Source organism: Lithobates pipiens, unplaced genomic scaffold (assembly GCF_037356315.1).
Source record: "Lithobates pipiens isolate NorthernLeopardFrog02 unplaced genomic scaffold, aLitPip1_a1.2 Scaffold_25, whole genome shotgun sequence".
Taxonomy (NCBI): Eukaryota; Metazoa; Chordata; class Amphibia; order Anura; family Ranidae; genus Lithobates; species Lithobates pipiens.
The window spans coordinates 210,376,241-210,400,234 of record NW_027507787.1 but is presented as its reverse complement, the minus strand read 5'-3'; the positions used below and the strand labels follow the sequence as shown (position 1 = coordinate 210,400,234).

At 43.0% G+C, this 23,994-nt stretch overlaps 1 protein-coding gene across 1 annotated transcript in view; it reads right to left on the bottom strand.

Annotated features, from left to right (window-relative positions):
• Window positions 1-23,994, bottom strand: part of PTPRE (protein tyrosine phosphatase receptor type E) — a gene marked incomplete in the record, with an annotated part of 298,322 nt that overhangs the window by 273,899 nt on the left and 429 nt on the right.

The window sequence follows — 23,994 nt, the reverse complement described above, 5'->3', positions numbered from 1 at the left end:
GGCCCTTAGGGCACGTTTCCTTTTACTGATATGAGCCACTATTCCTCCCCCATTGACACCAATGATGGGGTGCTATTCCTCTCACTGACACCAGGGGGACTAATTCTCCCACCAACACCAAATATGGGACACTATTCCTATAAACCCACACCAATGATGGGGAACTAATTCTCCCACTGATATCGATGATGGGGCACTATTCCTCCCACTGGCATCAACGATGGGGCCCTATTCCTCCCACTGGCATCAACGATGGGGCCCTATTCCTCCCACTGGCATCAACGATGGGGCCCTATTCCTCCCACTGGCATCAACGATGGGGCCCTATTCCTCCCACTGGCATCAACGATGGGGCCCTATTCCTCCCACTGGCATCAACGATGGGGCCCTATTCCTCCCACTGGCATCAACGATGGGGCACTATTCCTCCCACTGGCACCAACGATGGGGCACTATTCCTCCCACTGGCACCAACGATGGGGCACTATTCCTCCCACTGGCACCAACGATGGGGCACTATTCCTCCCACTGGCACCAATGATGGGGCACTATTCCTCCCACTGGCACCAACGACGGGGCACTATTCCTCCCACTGGCACCAACGACGGGGCACTATTCCTCCCGCTGGCACCAACGATGGGGCACCATTCCTCCCGCTGGCACCAACGATGGGGCACCATTCCTCCCACTGACACCAGTGGTATAATTTTTATTTGATTTTTTACTCCCACTGATGCTAGGGCATTTTCTACTCCCACTGGCCACAGTCCGGCCCCCCTTAAGTTTGAATTGCAGTAAATTGGCCCCTTGTTTTGAAAGTTTGGAGACCCCAGATTTAAATTCACGATATTAAAATGAAAAAAAGTCATTTCGGTGCACCAATATAACAATATAACAATATTGCCGGCAAAACGTCTGAAGGTATTCTAGTGATTGTTTGCCGTTTTCCTGAATGTCTGGTGGTTTAGAATAACGGCTGCACAGGAAAAATGTTCTCCTCTTTAAACAGGATGTTGGTGAGAGCGGACAGGAGTATTCATTACGAGAGATGAACATACAAATATAGAGCGTGTCTGGGAGACAAGCATATGAGAAGTGCATTAACCAAAAAGGAACAGATGTTTTCTGAGCAATACTAACCATGGCCGGCTTCAGAGCCATTAACTGCAATAGGGGGGGTGTATGGGTACGCTCCGGTCAGACATGAAAACGCTGCATTAAATATCTCTCTGGGGACAAACTACCATCTTTATATTCATTCGCTTCTACTGGAAATCCCTACAACTTCCAGTCTCATGTTAAAGAGACCCTGTCACCAATTAAAAAAATAAAAATAAAATAAATGCAGGTAATAGAGAAACCTCGGGAATTTTACCTGCTTACCTTGTGTTTTAACATGAAATACCAGCAATGCGATTGCGTCTTCTTATAACTCTTCATTGGGCACTATCAGCAGTGCTACATCTGAAGACTGACGCGTTTCAGCCAAAGCCTTCCTTCTAGCATGCAATGTACCTTTGAACCTACTCCAGGAATCAATTCCCTAGCACAGTCCCCTCCCTCTTGGCCTGCCATAGCCTTCTCCTATTCTGGGGGTGTTTAAATTACTGTCTGTGATGGCCCAGTTCCTCCACCCCTCACATCTCTACATAACCTTATATGTAGCTGCTGGGGGAGGAATGAACTATACCAGGGGTCTCAAACTGGTGGCCCTACAGATGTTGCGAAACGACAAGTCCCATCATGCCATTGCCTTTGGGAGTCTTGCTCTTAACTGTCAGCCTTGAAAAACTACAAGTCCCATGAAGCATTGCAACAGCTGGAGGGCCACCAGTTTGAGACCTCTAAACTATACTACACTGAGAATATTATAATGGCTTGTTTGTACCAGCGGTTGAGGGGTGGTAAATCCCCATGGTTAAGCCCCCCCCTTTTAGCTGCAGTGGCAGCAGCCGGGGTTTACACATGCTGCGGCCATATTGCTTTGCTTCTCGGCCGTGGCAAGAATTATACACCTTGTTGCTTCTGGCGGGCATAGGGGGTGGGGGGTTCAAGAGGTTAAAGTGGTTGTAAACCCAATACATAAAACATGAAGAAAGTATACCCCTCTATAGTGTATACGTGACTCCTTCCAAAGCACTGAGCAGTGTCATTTCTGTCTGCTGCCTCCTTCCTCTGCTATAAGCATGAATCACTTTTGACAAGTTCTCCTGACTCAAGGAAAAAAAGGGTGACAGGGGAGGAAGCTTCAGCACACAGCCTGTGATTGACAACCTCAGCTCTGTTCCTGTGTGAAGGGGGCAGGGTTGTCCCTTCCCTCTAATCAACTCTGTAGGGTGCAACTTGAGCTCCCTGCCCCCTACCTTCTGGAAGCCCAGACAAGCAGTATAAATTCTGCACTTTGAATCAGTGACGTCACTAGGGTTGGTGTCACCCGGTATGGTCACCCCACCAACCACCCCCACCTTATTATCATGGAAGAACCTTTAAATAAACTTTCTGGTCTCAGGGAACCCTGTTAGCAATTATTATAGCTGCACCTCGTGGTACAATACTGTGAACAGTAAGTTGGAGATATTAGGGGTGAGCTTAGGTTCAGTCTGAACCTGGAAGGAAGCTTGCAGTTGCAGGCCAGTCAGCTGTGAGCGGGAATTCACTGACCCCCACAAAAGCACATATACAAAGCTGTGTCATTGACCTAGTGTTGGCATGTTGCTGTATTTTATCCTGTATGGCTTGTGCCAGCATTCATGCTGCCCCTCTGAAAACCCACCGTGCCCCAAATGCATGCATAGCAGGGTGGTTTTGATGTGGACCCATGCAGTTGAAAGAGTTGTATTCGGCAGCTGAAGCCATGGCTCAAACATCTGCCAGTACAGGGCATCTTGATGTTTACGCTCAGTTTACATTTGTACGATGCGAGAATGCACATAAAATGTGCATCTTTTTTCAGGCGTGCAACGCAATGTTCATCAGTGCGCTGCATACAGAATGCAGAATTCAGGAGTGCAGAATTCAGGAGTGCACTACGTAGAGTGCAGAACTCAGGAGTGCACTACGTGCAGAGTGCAAAGTACAGGAATGTGTTACATTCAGAGTGTAGCTCCAAAGGTGCCCTATGCACAGAGGTTGGAGATCAGGGGTGCATGGTGTACAGAGTGCATGGTTTAGGGTGTACATATCTACATATAGAGTGCAGGGTTCAGGAGTGCATTATGTAATGTACAGCGTGCAGAGATCGTGCTACGTACAAAGTTCAGGGGTGCTCTGCAGGCAGAGTTTGTCCAAACTCCCCTCCCCAACCAAAGCTTCCCTGCATCTCTATTTTTTCCTACCTGGCCCACCTCTAGTATCTCCCTATGCAGACAGCTCCACTACCTGCGAATTCAGCTCTAGTATCTCCCTGCAAAACAGGCTGTGGGGGCCACATGACAAGAGCAGGATTCAGCCTGCGGGCCTTGTATTTGACACACTGTATGTGCATTAAAGGGTGTACTAACAAATACAAAGCTACAATTGGTCTTTTCTATCTGCCCAACGCTTTGATCTAGTAGTCACTGCAACCCACATCCATTTTCTGACATTGATGCCGCGTATACTGTAAGTGTTGCAACTGCCTGCTAAATAATTAATGTTTATTATATATAGCAAATTGCCTTATTGCTGTGAAATCCATACCATCCCCATGTGGCATTTTATACAAGATGTGTATTAATTACACGTTTTTTTCATCTCAAGACTTTGCTGCACCAGCAGACTGGCAGGCAGGAAATCGAGTGATTTAATGTTTTCTTTTGGGAAGATGCATGGCTGAGCCCCAGCAGAACAGCCGGGCGGCTACCAATTTGCTTTAGCGCGTTCCAATAAGACGGATGGATGAACTTCAGTTTCATTTAAAGTGTTTCACTGTTTGAGTATCAGTATGCAGCTATAAAGAAAAAAAAATAAATAAATTGTATAGCAGTTTCTTATGGTAAAAATCTACAAAAAAAAAAAATTGAATTTTTAAGAAAAAAGGGCCTGCTTTAACCACTTCAATACTGGGCACTTTTACCCCCCTTCCTGCCCAGGCCATTTTTTAAAAGTCAGCGCTGTCACACTTACACTTTGAATGACAATTGCACGGTCATGCAACAATGTACCCATATGACATTTTTATCAATCTTTTCATACAAATAGAGCTTTTTTTTCGTGATATTTACTCACCACAGTTTATTTTTTGCTAAACAATCGAGAAAAATGTTCGAAGTTAGAAAAAAAATAAATTGTTATTCGTGGTTTCTGTTATACAGTTTTGCCTCTACATAATCTTTCTTCATATATTTAGTCCAAACTGTATTCTGAGATTATATACATACACATTATATATATATATACACACACACACACACACACATACACACATACACACATACACATATACACATATACACATATACACATATACACATATACACATATACACATATACACATATACACATATACACATATACACATACATACATACATACATACATACATACATACATACATACATACATATATATATATATATATATATACACACACACATACACATATATATATACATACATATATACACACACACACACACACACCTGAAAACACTAGAGCAGTACAAATACCCTCCAAATTACCCCTTTTTGGAAAGTAGACAGTCCAAGGTATTTAGTAAGAGGCATAGCAAGTTTTTTGAAGTTGTAACTTTTTGTCACAATTTCCAAGAAAGTTAAGTAATCATTTTTGTTTTTTTCACAATTTTCTAAAATACTGTCACCAGTGCAGTACAGCATCATCATATAACAGGTGTGGCAGTGATCAGGGACACTGACTGGTGAGAGCATGTACAAATAAAAAAAAAAAAAAAAAAAAAAATGTATTTTTGGTCTTAAGATTTTTTTTTTTTTTTTTTTTTTTTTTTTAACACACTGACCAGAGCAATACAATGTTACCATGATAACATTGTACTATTCTGGGGAATCAGGGATCAGTTTGTTTGTTTGTTTTTCCCATACATTACAAGTCCTTATACCAGTGAATTTCACCGTTATAAACAAACATTTTTACAGAATTAAATTGATCAATTCAGAGTGTATTGTTGTAATTAGCTGTGCTTGGTCAAAGCTAAAATCGCATGGTACAGATGGGCTGTGATTGGCCCTCTCCGTACCAGGTGATCTCTTTGACCAATCACAGTTAGCAGCACAATTGTACGCAGTGAATGGCATGAAAGGAAGCCATCTATTACAATTGTTATGTGATCTGCTGTGATTGGTCACAGCGATCACATGGTACCAGCAGCGGCCCGGTAAAATGATCTGCCATTGGCTGTGTCCAATGAACACAGCTGGTGACAGATTGCGCCGCAGTGAGGCCCGGGCGGAAGTCATCTGAAGGAATGACCAAGGTCAACTTTCACCAAACCATATGGTTTTTCTGCGCTTTACCGCCACCTTTGGTCAACTTCTGTATTGTTGTCTGATCGTTTGCATTGGTTCTGAGCATGCGTGTTTGTACTTTATACAAAAGTCCAATAGTTTTCTGTACACACGATCAGACTTTGCTCCATCGGACTTTTGTTGCCGGAAAGATTGTCTGTTCGCACAGCCAACAAAAGTTTGACGAAAACTGAAAAAGTTGGAGCGTACACACGGTCGGATGTTGCCTTAAAACAGCCAAGTTGCATATTTGTTGTCAAAAAGTCCGATCATGTGTATGGGCCTTAAGGCTTCATGTACACGGGACATTTTACAACCTCTCCTGGACCATTTAACTTGACCGATAGTAACCCAAGTTTAAAAAACGTACGTTGTGCCGCGTTCCATGTTTAGCTACATTTGCGTTTAGAAGCGTTTTTTTGCATTGCAAATAGTCAATGTATCTCCATTAAAAATGCCTGTAAATGAAACGCAGTTAAAACGCGAGTTAACACGTTTACAAGCTGCTACAGGCATTTTGGTATTTCAATGCCTCTGAACATCCGTCCTGAACGCATTTTTTTTTTTTGCATTCCAAAAAATGCTTCTAAACTCAATCGCCTAGAAAGGACTATAAAACAACCGGGTGTAGTGTACATGTACTGATAAGATAACACAGAGGAGAGTTCAGGGGCAGCTGAAAAGAAGGAAAAAAAAAAAAAAAAAAAAAAAAAAAGCACCCAACTGCTCCTAAACATCCCTTTACCACCAGCAGCAGTGTACATGAGGCCTTATTTTTTAATAGGAGTTCTGGTTGCCCGTAAAGAATGTGCTCCGTCAGTAAAAAATGCTGCGAGAGGTTGGCAACCCTGAAGCTTAATACTATATAAAAGACACACACACACACACACACACACACACACACACACATATTATATATATATATATAATCTCATTAAAATTTGTTTTTTTAATGGAACCATAAATGTGAAAATATGACCTGGTATCAACCTCTTGCAATACATATGCAGCAGGGCCGGAGCGTGAAAGGAAAAAGCAACACAAGCAGCTAATCATTTTGTGCACCGACAAGAAGTATGCTGATAGAAGGAGAGAGCAGGATGATAAAAAATAAAGTGTATCACTGCTGCTTCTCCTTTTACTGTCCAGGCACAGGCTGGGGTCGGTCCAAGGTGACCTGGGCTCAGCAGAAGTGAATTGAATGATGCTAGCCATCAGACTGAGGACATACAGAGGCAGAAAAAAAAAAAAAAAAAAAAAAAAAAAAAAAAGTATTGCAGAGAAAATCTCCGGATTGAATGTGAACACTGCAGCAAAAGATGATTTTGTAGTGTCTCTGGCTATTCATTATGACCTTTTTATTTTTTGGCTGGAGTTCTGCTTTAAGCCTTTTCCCCGCTACCGCTGTATCCCTTATGCTGGTTGCAGCAGGTGGGTTTACACACTGCTACACGTACTTCAACCTATAGGGGGCAGAACAGTAAAAAAAAAAAAAAAAAAAAATTATTATTAATAATAATAAGGTAATTAGGGCTACTTAGGGTAAACTAAGGGTTAATAGGTAGGAAACCAACATATTATATTATATCTATATTATTTTACTTAGGTTGTTTTAACTGATATCATTACTGTGCAATGCGAGCCAAACAGCAGCACAGACTGGATTTACTGCTTCGACTTTATTGTCAGATGAATGTCAGAGGAAGCAGCAACATCATTGTGAAAGTGACACGTGTTGGGAAAGCAACCATTTCAGAATGGTGAAATTATATTATATTATATGATATACACACACATACATACATGAGAATGGTGATATTATATTATATATACATACATACATACATACATACATACACAGAACCCAAGAGAAAACAGATCACTTGTGCCTATTTTCTACTTATCCTTCAATAAATGATGACATTGAGCAGTTATGTTGGATGCTGCTTAAAGTGGAACGATGGGCAAAGAAATAAAAAGACATACCATATATAATTGATATATACTGGAGTATAAGCCGGGGCACCCAATTTCACCACAAAAAACAAAACAAACAAAAAACAAAAAACTGGGAAACCATATTGACTCGAATATAAGCCTAGGGTTGGAAATGCAGCAGCTACTGGTAAATTTTCAGGATGCGGTGCAGCACGGGCATCACAGAAGCTGCCAGCGTCACTGTGCCCATCAGCGCAGACTCACCGTGCCCAACAGCGCAGCCTCACTAGTAGTGACTGTGCCCATTCATGCAGTCTCAGCAGCAGTCAGTACCTGGATTGCACAGTGGGCCTCTCCCGCTGTATCTCGGAGCTCAGTCTGAAATGTTGGGCCGCACTGTGACAAAAGTCCCGCCCTCCTCCTATACCAGCTCGTGTGATGGAACACTGAGTCTATCGCACGAGCTGGTATAGGAGGAGGGCGGGACTTTTGCCACAGTGCGGCCCAACATTTCAGACTGAGCTCCGAGACACAGCGATCTCCCGTTGTGTAAGGGAGGGAGAGAGGGGAGCGCTGCAGCCACAGTTCAATGCAGCCCAATGCCCGGTGTCCCTGCCCTCACTTGAGGATAAGGCAGGGGGAGGGGAGGTTTTCAGCATAAAAAACGTGCTGAAAAACTCAGCTTATACTCAAGTATATACGGTATCCTATACCAAAAGTATTGGGACGCCTACCTTTACACGTACTTGAACTTTAATGTCATCCTAGTCTTATGCTGGCCATACACTAAACAAAAAAAATAAAAAAAAAATCGGCTGAACCCATTTTTGAAAAACGAACATTCCACCATGAACACAAGTGATAGTGCCATCATGTAATGACCGATAAATCGGTCATTGGACATGAATGAATCCATTTTTTGTTCATTTTTTTTTACATATACCTAATGCAAACAGTTCGGACAGGAAACACATTAACCTTGTAATTTATCGTTCGGCAGAAAATTTCCAAACTTTTTTCGGCTAAAAAACGTCCCAATGATTATTGACTTTGTTCCCATTAACTATTCGAAAAAAAAAATAAATAAATAAATAAATAAATAAATAACCATGCAGGTACTTGTCAAAAAACAGGAACTGGAGGGCGGAGGAGGCAGATAAGCAGAGCTTCCACTTTTGGGTGGAACTATGCTTAAAGCTGGTCTACGAGACTTCTATATAGCGCGGTTGGGTGAAGCCCCTGCTCCAGATATTGCAGTATGACAGCCGGCGCCACCAGCTGGATTTTCCCTGAAACTGCAGTCTCTAGATTGACCCTCAGTTTCATGTACAATGCAGGTCTGTTAACCCTGTATTGTACTTAGTGGGGGTGAGCGTACAGCCTCAGTCGGGAGCATCTTAAAGAGGATTCTGCAGGGGACTTGTCAAATTGCTGGAAGGACACTACTGGACTGTGGAATAAGGCAAGTCTCTTTATTCTGACACCCCTATAAATAATGAGCATATAAAGCGATTATAAAACTTTTATTTTATTTTTTTTAATAACAAACATGTCATATTTCCCTGCTCTAGGTAATGGCTTTGCACAGAGAAGCCCAATTCTCCTGTTCTGGGTTCCCCCCGCTGTCGCACTGTCAGTCCTAACCCCGCCTCCTTTGTGTTTGAATGCCCCCCTCCCCCACAAATCACAGACTGATTTCTCTTATCGCCCGGAATTTCTGAATATTATCTTGTTCAAACAGTAACAGAGCTGCATGTGTTTCATTTATTTTTCCACAAACCTGCTGTGAATGAAATCGCACATGCCACTCCGGATGTCACTTCCGCTGTCCTGGCCCGGAGAGGCAGCGCAGCGCGTTGTTTGCCAATGACAAGTAAATAAGAAAAGGAAGGAAATTTGGACAAGACGGTCTTGCAGCTGAGCGGAGAGCAGGAAACGTGTGGAAGAGTATCTGCCGGCAGCTAGGAAACCATTTGTGATGTTCCAAAAAGAAAAAAGTGATAAATCAGACAATCCGCTTCGACTACCTCTGGGCGCAGTCACCGGTATCAGCGCCTTGAAGAACGTGCAATTTTTGCTGCATTTTCAACATTCCCATTGAGCAGACTAGAAAATGCACATCAATGGATGGAATTTACAGTACATGACTTTTTTCAACACGATATATTGGTGGAAACAACAGATTTTGTTGATATGCATGTAATTGCTGGTGCTAGAACCTCATGCCAACACACCTAGATCCCTAGTGCCAAGCTTTAAGCTTTGCAGGCTCTTTTGGGTTATATCTTCAATTGCACTTCTTGAATTTACTTTATTAGAAAAAAAAAAAAAAAAAAAAAAAAAAAAAGGAGTAATGACATAATTTGTTTTTTTTTGTTTTTTTGTTTGTTTTGTTTTATTTTGCCAAAATTTGAGACATAGAAATAGTATTGGGGACCGACTATAATACAGTGGACTAGATATTGAAATATAGAGGAATAACGCGATAAATTATGATGTCCGTTAAGATGGGTAGAAATGGTAATTATGAATTATACACCATGATAATCTGATAGTTAAGATTAAGTTGAATGATGCTTATCTGAAATATTTGTACCATTGTTAGAAGAAATGTGTGTGTTTTTTTTTTCAGTTTCTCTTGAAATAAATAAAAGATAAAAAAAAAAAAAAATAATAAAATCAATAAAAATGTGCGTCAAGGCACATCCATTTTTTGGGCATTTTAACATATGAACAAGCCCTTAGGCACAGCTCCCAACTGTCCCCGATTTCAAGGGACTGCACCTGATTTGGAGCAATGTCCCTCATTGTGGTCTGATCTATATAGTTGTACATAAAATGCACTTTTTATCTATCAAAAAGTGTTTTCCAGCGCTAAACCTTTCATCTGATTTCTAAATTACTGCATTTGTAAATTCTAAAAGCCAATATAAAAAAGGAATAGTAGTGGTAAAAAAAACAAAACAAAAAAAAACAAACACACACCACACACACACACACACACACGTGGGTGGAACCAATCTTTTATTTTTAGTACAAATCTCCGTTAAGGGGGTGTGGCAAGGGGTGTGTCCTATGCCTGCATACTTTTGCCGATAGATGTCCCTCATTCCCATCTCAAAAAGTTGGGCAGTATGCCTTAGGCTGGGTACACATTACTGCGAATTGAATGCGGGTTTCCCCGCAAATTGCAAAATCAGCTCGGGCAGAGACATCGTGGGATCCCTGGACAGGTAAGTGTCCTTAGATTAAAAGACAGCAGCTACAGTATTTGTAGCTGCTGACTTTTAATTTGTTGGGGGGAGCCTGGACTGTTTAGTTTCGGTTCGTTGTCATTCGTAAAATACATCATTTTGTTCTGTTATATTCATTATGTTACATTACTACGCTTTCGGATAATTCGTTATTATTCGTAGAGTGACTAATTCATTCCTTCGTATTCGTTGAAATTCGCTATTTATGTATGTATCTACATTCGTGATAATGATTCGTAGTTTGGAAAGTCGTTTATTTATTGAGTCTTTTAACACACACACACACACAATGACAACGTCTCTTCTCCTCGGCTCAAATACAATACAACACCCTTCTAACTCAGTTCTCAGGAATGCACTTTGCCAGTAATCCAACCTCCGGCACAAAATTAATTTGCTGATTGGACTATAAAATTTACTTTGAGCTGACCTTTTGTTTCATTAGATCTTTAAAGAATTACCGAATTCATTCATTATATTTCTTTCATATTCGTTGTTATTCGTTATTTTTTTATTCGGATGCATCCGAATGTCCAAAAGATGCAAAATTCGGCCGAATTTCGATTCGTTACGAAACAAATTGCACAAGCCTAGAGACGGGACTAGAAAAGGAAGTTCAATAGCCAGGAGCTAATAGCTGCCCTTGCGTTGTACTTGGTCCGTCGGACCAGCATACAGACAAACAGTTTTCACGATAGGAATTGAGTCCATCGGACAGATTTGAAACATGTTTCTAGGTCCGTCTGGATTATCACACACACACACACACACACACACACACACACACACACACACACACACACACACACACACTCTGAATATCTGATGGAATGATTCCGTCGGATCTAGTCTGCTGAAAAGTCCAGTCATGTGTACGCGGCATAACTGGCACCACACCGCATGGCACCACGCCTTTCTTATCTCCAAGTTTTGACTATAGCAGTGTATCAGTATACTGTATCTACATGATGCATTCCTGGAATGCCATACGATGAAAACAAATAACAGAGTAATAAGTCTCTTCAAAAGATAAAGGCAAGTCATAAACAATTCTATGGCAAAGAGAACCTGTCATCCAATCACATATTATATATAAATGTACTACAACCTGTACAGCCTTTGCCTTATAGGCTTCTCATGGGAACAAGGCCGTGAGAAGGGGTGGGCTGGAGGCACAGCTGCCCTGGGTGCAATGATTTATTGCAGGGATAGGGGGCGGCACAGTTTGCCATATTTGCCCTGGGTACTGGGTGACCTTGTCCTGATACTGCAAGGGAAGATTGGTTGTTACAATACATCTGAAGACAAAACTGTCATGTTGGATAGAGTAGGAAATGGATGAACTCTTAACAGAATTTTTATCACCTGTGTCCATTTGGGGCTATTTCCCTTTACTTTTATTGCAGACACAATAGGAAGCGGGGAAAATCCCCTTTGTCACCATTCAAAGATTTTCCCTCCATTCCTGTTATGGTAATGTAGCAGGTGGCCCCCTTGCCCGCTTACAGCCCCGCATCTCCCGCCGGCCACCGGCAGAATTTACATACAGCTCACAGAGAGACACAGAGCCTGTCAGCTTCTGCTGAGGATTTCTCCCCCCTCCTTCTCCTTACTTTGCAGCACGCTAAGGGGACCCAGTCGCCAGCCCTGCTCCCTCCTCTTCTTCATTGGCAGGAGGAGAGGAGCCAATCACCGGCCAGCAGCAAAGGATCTTGGGACATGTAGTTCCCATCACAGGCAGTCCCATAGCCTTCTGTGAAGGCAGAACTACAGATTCCAGCTTGCTCTGGGGGGGAGAGAGGAGTAAGGACACCAAAGAAGGCTGACTGGGAGTTAGGAAGAGGGAGTTAGGGATAGGACCATGAGGCGAGGAGAAGACTGGATGTTGGGGAGAGCGACCGTTTCCTGAGTCAGTGTGATAGTCTTGCCAAAGCCCTAGAACCGGTCAGCCACGGACATACCAACTGAAAAGGGACCCTAGGTGCATCTCTAGGTGTTCCTGAGGACGTGAGGGGTTCTGGTCATGAGGTAGCCAGTCGGGCCACCTGAAGAACCTGCTTGCCAGAACAATCTCCTTTTGGGCTCTGGCACTTACACCCTGCAGAGCAGTCACAGTATCCATCTTGCTTACTGGGAATACTACCAGCACACTGTACATCAGGAGATGGAGAGGGATTAGAACACCCATTAGGCTTTCATTGCTCTGTGTCCCCGTTAACGGTCACCAGGAGGGTGAATCTTCCTATCACCATGAGCGAAGGTTTGAGAAGATAACAAATTTTGGGTTGTCCCCAGAACATGAACAGAGGGCACACCAGTTCCTATGACCCTGGTGACAACCATGAATTCCCCAACTTTGGAAGGGTTCCTCTCAACTCTGCAGCCTGGAAAGCACACTGAAAATTGCCAATGTGTACACATAGCTGATTCACAGAAGGAGGTGTGTCCATTTTTGCTCTTTCCTGCGCATCATATTTAAGGCAGCCCATGTCATAAAATGCTGCACAAACTGTTGGCACTATATATAAATCCTGTATAATATTAATAATAAAAATGTCTACAGGCTGCCCTGAGTGAAAAAAAAAAAAAAAAAAAAAGGAGTACAGGTGTGACTTTTCATATTGGATCACTGCAGAACAATGCGTTTTGACAGGCACAAATGTGAGCCCGTTTGCTAGATGCATTGGGGTGACCTTAAGAATTAAAGGAAGTACGTTTTTGTGCGCCGCAGGCAAATGTACAATTTTGCACTCGTTCCTGCACCACAGCACTAAAAACACTTAAAATCTAACCGTTGGGTTGTTAAGAGAAAAGCAATCCACAGACAGCTAGATGCAGTGCAAGCATTTCAGAAAACTATATTGCAGATGGTTATCTGATTCTATCATACAGATACGGGACAGACCAAATCTATGTACTTGATGACATGTTTAAGTGAAATGTTTTGTCTTTATAGACAGAGCAGAGTCTACTTGCTGAGTAGATTAGGTTATCCTTCAGACATTGCTATTCTGCCCTGCCTGTAATTAAATGATCCTGGAACACATCTGCTGGTGATGCCAGAACACCCACCTTGCTGCCTCCTACACCAAACAAAAAAAAAAGAAACGGGGAAGGGGGTTCTGGCAGCTGCCAGCCAGCCTTGGAAGTTTGTGAAGGGGAAGGCAAGGTGTGGGCCACTGGATCACTTTGTCCAGGTAGGAACACTGGTTAAGTATTAGGTTGGGTATAGGGAAGATTCCCATTAGGTAGCTCTTCAAATAAAAGGGCCATGGGTGGCCTCATATCTTAACCCCTTCATGACTTTTTCTGACACTTGTTGCTTACAAGTTAAAATCTGTACTTTTTGCCAGAAAATTACTTAGAACTATCATTTATTTATATTACACACACACACATATTATATATATATACACTTTTTTTTTACGCAGAGACCCTAGAGAATAAAATGGTGATTGTTGCAATATATTTTATGCCACATAGTATTTGCACAGCATCTGTCAAATGCTTTTTTAATTTATTTTTTATTTTTTGAAGAAATACATTTTCATGAATAAAACACATTAAAGTTAGCCCAATTTTTTTGTATAATATGAAAAATGATGTTATGCTGAATAGACACCCAACATGTCAACAAAATTGCGCATGCTCATGGAATGGCGACAAACTACAGTACTTAAAAATCTCCATAGGAAGCCCAGGACACGGAGGAGTCTCCAGGGTGGGGGGCTGCCGCCACCGTCTCCACCTGTCAGCACAGGGTGAGTGAGCTGGCGGCGGGGGGGGGGGGGGGGGGGTATGTGGTCAGGTCCATTGGAGCACCAGCCACCACTGCTGTGCAGGCAGCTGGAGACTGTAGAAATCTCCACTGCATGAATGCCTGTCCTCTTCCTGGAGCTGAACCTCCGGCATGCAGAAGGTTCATAGTGACAGGGCTGAGCTACAGTGAAAAAAAAAGTTCCCTACAGGGATCCGCCTCCTTCTTCCTACTCCTCCACTAAGAAAAGATTGATCGCTTTTCATGCCTGTAACACAATCTCTGAATGGAGAAGAGTCTGATCAGTCCCAGGATTCTCTCCTCATTCACAGATCCTGTTACAGGCAGTGAAAGCAATCAAAGAACTTTTCATAATGAAAGAAGGAGAAGGGAGGGAGTCCACTTTGGGAGATGTTTTTGTGGCAGCTCAGCCTGGGGTACAAAGCTATTAACCCCTGCTTGCCGGACATTCAGCCACAGGAAGAAGACCGGGCATTGCTTCAGTGAAGTTTTCCTGAAAAAAAAAAAAAAAAAGGGGGAGGCTACCATTGCCAACAGCTCATTTTGCCAATGCTAGTTGTCTGGCTCCTGAATGAATCCAGTGTCAGTAGCTAGGGCCCAGTCTAAAGGAAATCTGAATGCATAAACTCCGCTCACTTGGATTTGGCACAATGTTCCGCACAGCTTCAGCGTCTCGTTTTTTCATTTCACATATTGCCTGACAATCTGCCTATCAATAAAATGTAAATGCAATTTGAAAACGGATGTGGAGAAATACCTAATTACTGAACAATGAAACCACATTGCTATGACATAAAATATTACATTGTTTTATTTATTGCTATGACATTTTGTTGTCTTTTGTTTCTTTATTTAGTTACAATTACCCAAACACATTCACAAGCTGAACTCCAGGCAAACAGCTAAACACAAAGCATGTGACATGTATTTCCTGTCAAAGGATTTGTTTTCCATCATCCTTGAGTGTAGCACTCCCTCCCCTGCCCACAGTATAGCCAGGATGGTGACTACTTGCCTCCACCTTAGTTAAAGTGTTAATAAACCCAAAACAGTAAAAATCAGACTGTATATGCACTCACTGCTCATACTCACTGTGGAACCTAAGGGGTTAATCCTCCACAGTGTGTATAAAGGCTGTTTGATCCTGTCTTCTCTGATCCTCCCCTTCTCCCAAAAATAACCTGATATTTACAAAGTCAGGGGACGGGCTGCACATGCTCAGTTTTGGTGTGTATTGTGAGAGGTTTTTTTTTCCCCTCGGATAGTGCATGTGATCAGCATAAGGCCAATCAGCACTGTCCAGACAGAGGGTCAGGGGAGAATGGAAACTCCTACAAGATTTAGCAGAAGTCCCGAGATGGCTATATACTGGAACTCCACGATTACATCTTTCTATGTAGAGAAGTTTCTCTGCTCTGTTAAAGCCAACAGCACCAAAAGAAAGGAAAAAATAAAATAATAATAATCACAACATTCTTTAGCAGTGGAACTTAAGTATAAACATTGTAACAATGTTTACATGAAAGGAATAAACTTTGGTGTGAAAATGAGGGAAGTTTAACCACTTAAAGCGGGAGTCCGCGTTTATTTTTTTTTTATTTTTTTATTTTTTTTTAAAAGCCAGCAGCTACAAATACTGCAGCTGCTGACTTTTAAAATAGTGACACTTACCCGCCCAGCGCGCCCGCGATGTCGGCACCCGAAGCCGATCTCGCGATCGTCTCTCGGGTGCTGCCGCCGCCATCTTGGGGTATGGGAATCAGGAAGTGGAGCCTTCAGCTTCAGTCCCGGTTCCCTACTGCGCATGCGCGAGTCGCGCTGCGCAATAAGGATGGTCCCCGCCGTCTCTGGGATCCGTGTGTTTCCCAGCAGGCAGCGGGGGACTTTCGGAAAGGGACGTAGATTCTGCGGAAAGGGGCGTACCTTCTGCAGAATCTACGCCGGAAGTGGGTGCAGATACCTGTACTGTACAGGTACCTGCACCCACCTCCCCCCTGAAAGGTGCCAATTGTGCGCCGGAGGGGGGGAGGGTTCCAATGAGCGGAAGGTCCACTTTAGGGTGGACCTCCGCTTTAAACACTAACCTTTTACTAAATCTTTTTCTGACAATTGCTGGATTCAAGAGAAATACATACACATATACACACACACACATACACATACACATACACACACACACACACACACACTTTTTTTTGTAGAGACCCTAGAGAATAAAAGGGTGGTTGTTGCAATATTTTAATGGCACACTGTATTTGCACAGCAGTCAAATGTAATTTTTTGGGAGAAAATTACACTTTAATGAAAAAAAAAAAAAATAAAAAAAAAAAAAAAACCACACACAGTAAAAGTTAGCCCAGTTTTTTTTTTTTTTTGGATGATGTGAAAGATTTTACACCACGAGAATCGTGATCTTTTTATTTTAAGCAAACAAATCGTGATTCTCATTTTGCCCAGAATCGTACAGAGAGATAGAGATATATATATATATATATATATATATATATATATATATATATATATATATATATATATATATATATAGTCACAGTTAGGCTGCTTTCACTCTGATGCGTTTCTATTAGGGATGCCGCGATACCAATTATTTTTTTTTGTTTGTTTACACTTCAGCTGTCAGCAATGGTACAAAGCATTGAAAAGTCATTTACAAATTAAATAAATTGATTTTGTATAAAAAAAAAAAAAAAAAGCAGGAAAATAATAATTAAATGGAGGAGAATAGGGAGTTAATTAAGGCTAAGAGTAAACAGAGAAACATTTTGCAGGAGTACCGATACTTGTGCAAATACTTGGTATTGGCACAGATACCGATACTAGTATTGGTGCAACCCTAGTTTTTTTTTACCACACCTTTCATGCACCACAAAAGCGCATCAAAACAATTCCCCTTTAAATCCTATGGGACTCTTCACACCACTGCGCTGTGGGTGTCGGTGCATTTTTTAATGTCCTGCATGCTGTGATTCAGTGTCGGTTCCTGCATCGCACCTGAATCACACCGAGATCTGCAATGCCACTGGGGTGTCAATGTAAAGTTACACTCCCAGATCGGTTCGCAGTGCAAACTGTGAAATGGTGCAGGAATTGGATCACATATAAACACCCATGCGATCCAATTCCAGTGCAGACCAAAAAATAAAAAAAATAAAAAGGGTCCTGCACCATCTGTAGGGCTGAAATCGCATCACACAGACATCACATGTGATCTTCACAGCAATGTGATGTAAATAATATGCAATGTCTTACAGTGCACCAGTGTGAATTGACACTCAAATAATAAATCTCCAACCAGCCCTCAGCCTGTTAATTGGACACAATGATAATCCAGCACTCTCTCCTCCCGTCAGCAAGCTCCCACTGTTAAACTGACAGCCCCATGTGATGCATTACTTTCTAACAGTGAGTGTTGTTTTTTTTTGTTTTATTGGTCATTCGTGAAAAATGCACATGACTAGCGTGGCCACAGATATTGGCTAATAGACCAACAGGAAATTAGTAGGATTACAAGGCTAAGATGGTCATGTTGCAACCTGATCCGTCTTCTTGCTCTATATTAATGTATGGGCACACAGACTGAACCCCAGAGATCGCTTCCAAATCTATTCATAAGTTGCAGTGACCATTCCCAGTACAGACACAAAGGAGGGGGATCCAGGTACTACAATCACCTCCCCCCCCTCCATATGTACAGCCGAGCACCTGGAGTGTGCACACAGCTTCTTTATCAGATCGATTGTTCAGACACCGCTTGTTACACAACGCCTGAACCGCGAGAAAGTCTGCAGTAAAGTGACTGATGGCAATCAATAAGAGCAATCATTTGTTTAGGAGTGGCTCCTCACACACCAATTCTACTTCCTTTACTGTACAACAAGGACACAAATATCACATGTGACACATACAATTATGCTCATAAGTTTACATACCCTGGAGAATTTATGATTTTTTGGCCATTGTTCAAAGAATATGAATGATAACACAAAAACTTTCCTTTCACTCATGGTTAGTGTTTGGCTAAAGCCATTTATTATAAGTCAACTGATAATAAATGTCTTCAGCCAAACACTAACCATGAGTGAAAGGAAAGTTTTTGTGTTATCATTCATATTCCCTGAAAAATGGCCAAGAAATCATAAATTCTGCCAGGGTATGTAAACTTATGAGCAAAACTGTAACTGGCAATGCCTTCCACATACATCTTACACAAAGTAAATTTCTTTCCTGCAACCACGGGTTGCAGGAAAAAAAAATTGGCTTGATTCCCTATCGACACTGACAGTGCTGACAGGGGAATCCCTCCTGCCGAGCCAGTGCATTCTTTGAGGACAGTGATTATTGCTAGCAGCTATATCAGCAACTAGCGAAAATCACATGTAAAAATCGGTCAGGCTGGTTGTACCCAAGTTGAGCGATCAATCGCCTTGGTACATCGAGGCTGTCCATACATGGTTGGAATTAGCAGGAACCGGCCCAGACTAGAACCTTTAGGCTCGGTTCACACAGGGGGCGATGCGAGGCGACACGACTTGCATGCCGCGACCTGCCGCGACCTCAGCGGCGACTTGCAAATGACTTCTGTATAGAAATCAATGCAAGTCGCCCGAGGTCGCCCAAATGTAGTACAGGAACCTTTTTTCTAAGTCGGAGCGACTCGAGTCGCTCCTCTTAGAACGGTTCCGTAGTACAGAACGGGGGCGACTTGTCAGGTCGCGGCACGGCAAGTCGTGTCGCCTCGCATCGCCCCGTGTGAACCGAGCCTCTATGGCCGGGCTAACACTGCTCATGGACATTCAGGACTGGAGTGCCATTGATGATCTTCTTCTGAAAACGCTCTTTTACCTGACATTCCAACTTAAATCGTTTTAGAGTCACTGATCTACAACAAGGCGACCGGCAAAGTCAGAACTCCAGATATGGGTACTACTTCTAGGAAAGCATTGAACTGATGGGATCAACATGACAGCAAGTGACACAGCATTTCCATTCAATGGACAATTACAATATACACTATATTACCAAAAGTATTGGGACACCTGCCTTTACATGAACTGTAATGTTATCCCAGTCTTAGTTCGTAGGGTTCAATATTGAGTTGGCCCACCCTGAGCAGCTATAACAGCTTCAACTCTTCTGGGAAGGCTGTCCACAAGGTTTAGAAGTGTGTCTATGGGAATGTTTGACTATTCTTCTAGAAGCACATTTGTGAGGTCAGGCACTGATGTGGACAAGAAGGCCTGGCTCGCATTCTCAGATCTATGATTTGTACTGATCACTCACTGTGTTAATTCAGGAAAGCAAAGGGCCAGTAAATTACATATTTACCGGCCCCTTGCCCTTCTCTCCATCCTGAAACAACCCCATGTGTGCTCACAGCAGTGCCAGCAGAAGAGAGGAAGCCGGAAGCGATGCGGGGGAACAGCATACGGGAGCGGTGCACATGCTAGAACCACTCCCTTTGCAGTGCAGCCCAGGGGGGGGGGGGTAAAGAGGAGAAGCTGGCAGAAGAGGATCGGTGTCTGCAATAAGACAGTACAGCTGGCCTTCCCACTCAGCAGGTGCCTGCCCCCCTCCTCCTTTTAACTGATGGGGCCTGGAGAGCTGGCTGTACCGCCTTTTCAGCGGACCTCTATGGACCCATAGAGCTTGGCTCGGGAGCGAGCATGCACAATGCCCCCATAGCAAGCAGCTTGCTATTGGGGGCACTGGTCAAGGGGGAGGAGCCAGGGAGAACTGTCAGGGGATTGGAGAAGAGGAGGATCAGTGCTGCTCTGTGCAAAACATTATACAGAGCAGGTAAGTATAACAGGTTTGTTATTTAAAAAAAAAAAAAAAAAAAAAAAAAAAAAAAGACCCTTTAGAATCATTTTAACGCCACAGCGATGACACTGGAAACTAGTTAGGATATGTATGTGTGCAAGATATATGGATTCCTCCAATGTACCATAAGGTAGAAGACTATTATACTTTAAAATCTCTGCACTACCCTTTCTAGAATTGGTTCATATTCCAGAATTAGACAAAATAGATGTATTTGTACAGCCACATCTCCACTACAATATCATACAGAATTAGAAGTAGTCATACAATGTATGAAACTGCACATTGTAACAGAATGTTGTTGTTTTTTTTTTTTTCTAACACTGCAGAAGAGGGAACAGAACATTGAACACAACTGTACCCTAGTTCTGGTTTTATATGATGAATGTGGTACAAGTATCATTTCCCAAAAAAATGCTATATTTACTTAAATTGTTGCTAAACCCAGGAGCCTGCGTTCACTAGATCTGGTCTCCCACAGTACAACAGAACATGGAAATACAATTATTTTAGTAAATATAAACTGCTAAATACCTTTTCTCATCAGCAGTATATAGCAGTCTTGTGACTTCTATCGGTGTCTGGTTAAAGCTTGTAGGAAGAGCTTTCATACTGCACTGGCTGACCTATAAGGATGCAGGACCCCTGACCCTCTTTCTGGACAGTGCTGATTGGCCCCGTGCTGATCACATGCACCCTCCCAAGAAAGAAAACAATACACAGCCAACTGGAGCATGTGCAGCCTGACTCCAGTAAATATCTTATGCGGACAGGTTTTGGAGATGGTGGAAGAAGGGGAGGATCAGAGAGGACAGGATCAAATAGCCTTTTTACACAATGCAGAGGATTAACCCTTAGGTTCCACAGTGAGTATAGCAAGCATGCTTTACTGCATATACAGACTGATTTTACTGTTGGGGGTTTAAGAAACATTTTAAAAACTTTCTCGTCACTGTGAAAACAAACGTAGATAAGACCAAACAAACAATTCGAACATTGAACAAATGTTCTTCAGATGAAAAGTTTCAAATGAAATTGTACTAGTGTATGGCCAGCTTAAGAATCCCACAGCCCTGACCCCACACTAAGGACACAGGTGACACGGGCACACGCCAGCCCTCCACATGGATGGATATGAACACATTTCATTCAGCATGTTGCTGCACTGCTATTGGTCAGAGTGGGCCATGTGACTGTCTGATTTTCTATGCAATAAATGCAGCTTTCACACACACCGGGCACAGACTCGGGCAGAGTGCTGCAGTCACACTGATGAGTGGATCCAGAGACTCACACCATGCTGGGCTCTGGGTGACATTACCTGCTGAGCTATGCAATCACCTGCTGCACTGTGCAGCCCTCCCCAACACTGCATAGATCCCCCTATCCAATATTGTCCCAGCCAGATCCCCACATGATTACCACACTAACTCTACATCCATCCCTCCACAGATAACCAGCTCTAGATTACTAGTACTAGAGATCCACTGTCATTCCACACTGCTCAGAGGTCCCCAAACAGACACCCCATCCAGGGCCCCTTCTGACAGATCCAGAGATCTTCATGTATCACCTTCTCAACAACAGATCCCTCAGATTCCCCCCCAGCATCACAGTGCCACCCCCCCCCCCCCCCCCCCCCATACAGCGACACTTTTTCATCAATCCTATAGAGATCCTTCTACAATGAGATCCCTACAAATTACACCCCCATACAGGGACACCTTCATCATTCCTATAGAGATACTTCTACAATGAGATCCCTACAAATCACCCCCCCCCCATACAGTGATGCCTTCATCATTCCTATAGAGATCCCTACAAATCACCCCCCCCCCCCATACAGAAACACCTTCATATAGAGATCCTTCTACAATGAGATTCCTACAATCACACCCCCCCCCCCATACAGTGACACCATCATTCCCATAGAGATCCTTCTATAAAGAGATCCCTACAATCACAAATCCCCCACACAGTGATACCTTCATCATTTCTATAGAGATACTTCTACAATGAGATCACTATGATCACAAATCCCCCACACAGTGACACCTTCATCATTCCTATTGAGATCTGAAGTAACCGATACTGCATTCCAATAAGATCCTTCTATAATAAGATCCCTACAATCACAACCGCCCCCCCCCCCCCCATACAGCGACATCTTCATCATCAGTCCTATAGAGATCCCTCTACAATGAGATCCCTACAATCACAAATCTCCCTGGGGAGCTGCTAGAGAGATTCACCTATACAGAAACTCACTGAAGCCATGCTGTCAGAAATCCCCGCCTAGATCATTTCCAGTAAAAATCCCCAAGAACGTTGCTATAGAAACTTCCCCATAAAGAGATCCGCACATGATCCCTATAGAGATCACCCCAACATTCCTGTAGTCACACATCCCTCCCGATCACTCCTAGAAAGACCTTCCAGTTAGGAGATCTCAACATAATCCCTATACAGAGATCCTAGCATAATTCCTACAGAGAACCCCTTAACAAGATCTCCCAATCAATCCTATAAAGACCCACGCATGCTTCCTGTAACGATCCCCTGTGAAAGGATCCCCCATCATTCCTATAGAGATCCTCACATTGGTCCTTTCAGTCTCTAATATTAGAATGATAGGGGATCTTTGTATCAAATGACGTGGGATTTCTTTCTAGAGATCAGTATAGAAATTATGTGGAATCTCTTGAGGAATGCATTGGGGTCTCTTTCTAGGGGATTTGTATAGCAATGATGTGGGATCTCTTCCTTAGCCCCTGTACACACGGTCGGAGATTTCCACAACCAAATCCATCGGATCTTGTCCGAAACTGTTGCATACACACGGTCGGACTAAGTTGTCGAAAAATCCGATCATTCAGAACGTATGATGTAATTTCGTTACGATGGACTATGTTCAGGCTAGTAGCCAATAGCTTTGATGTAGGAATTTGATCTGAGCATGCGTGGCACTTGGTCCGATCAAATTCTCTACACATGATTGGAGTATGTCCGATCGAACCAGTTGGTCGGGAAATATTTCCAACACGTTGGAAAATTGGGTCCGACGGAATCAGTCCGATGCATACCACACACAGTCGGATTATCCGACAACACGGTCCGTTAGGACACATTCCGACGATTCTCCGACCTTGTGTACAAGGGCTTAGGGATCTGTATAGAATGCTGTGAGATCTCTTTTTTAGGGATCTGTATAGCAATGATATGGGATCTCTTTCTAGGGATCTCTATGATGAGCTATGATGTGGGATGTCTTTCTAGAGCAGTGGTCATCAACCATGTCCTTGGGGCCCACTAACAGGCCAGGTTTGCAAGATAACTGAAATACATCACAGGTGATATCATTTGCTGCTCAGGGATTGCAGTATTCTAGTCTGCATCTCCCCAAGGTAATACATAAAACCTGGCCTGTTAGTGGGCCCTGAGGACAGGTGTGAGAACCACCATTCTAGGGGATCTGTATAGGAATGATCTTTTTTTTCCTTCTAGGGATCTGAATTAAGTAATCTGTATTGGAATGATGGGGAGATCTCTTTCTAGGGGGATCTGTATAGGAATGATTGGGGGGGGGGGGGGAATAGGATATCTTTATAGGTGATCTGTATAGGAATTATGATGGGGGGTGGGGGATCTCTTTCTAGGTGATCGGTATAGGAACTATGGGGGGGGGGGGGGGTCTCTTTCTAGGTGATCTGTATAGGAATTATCGG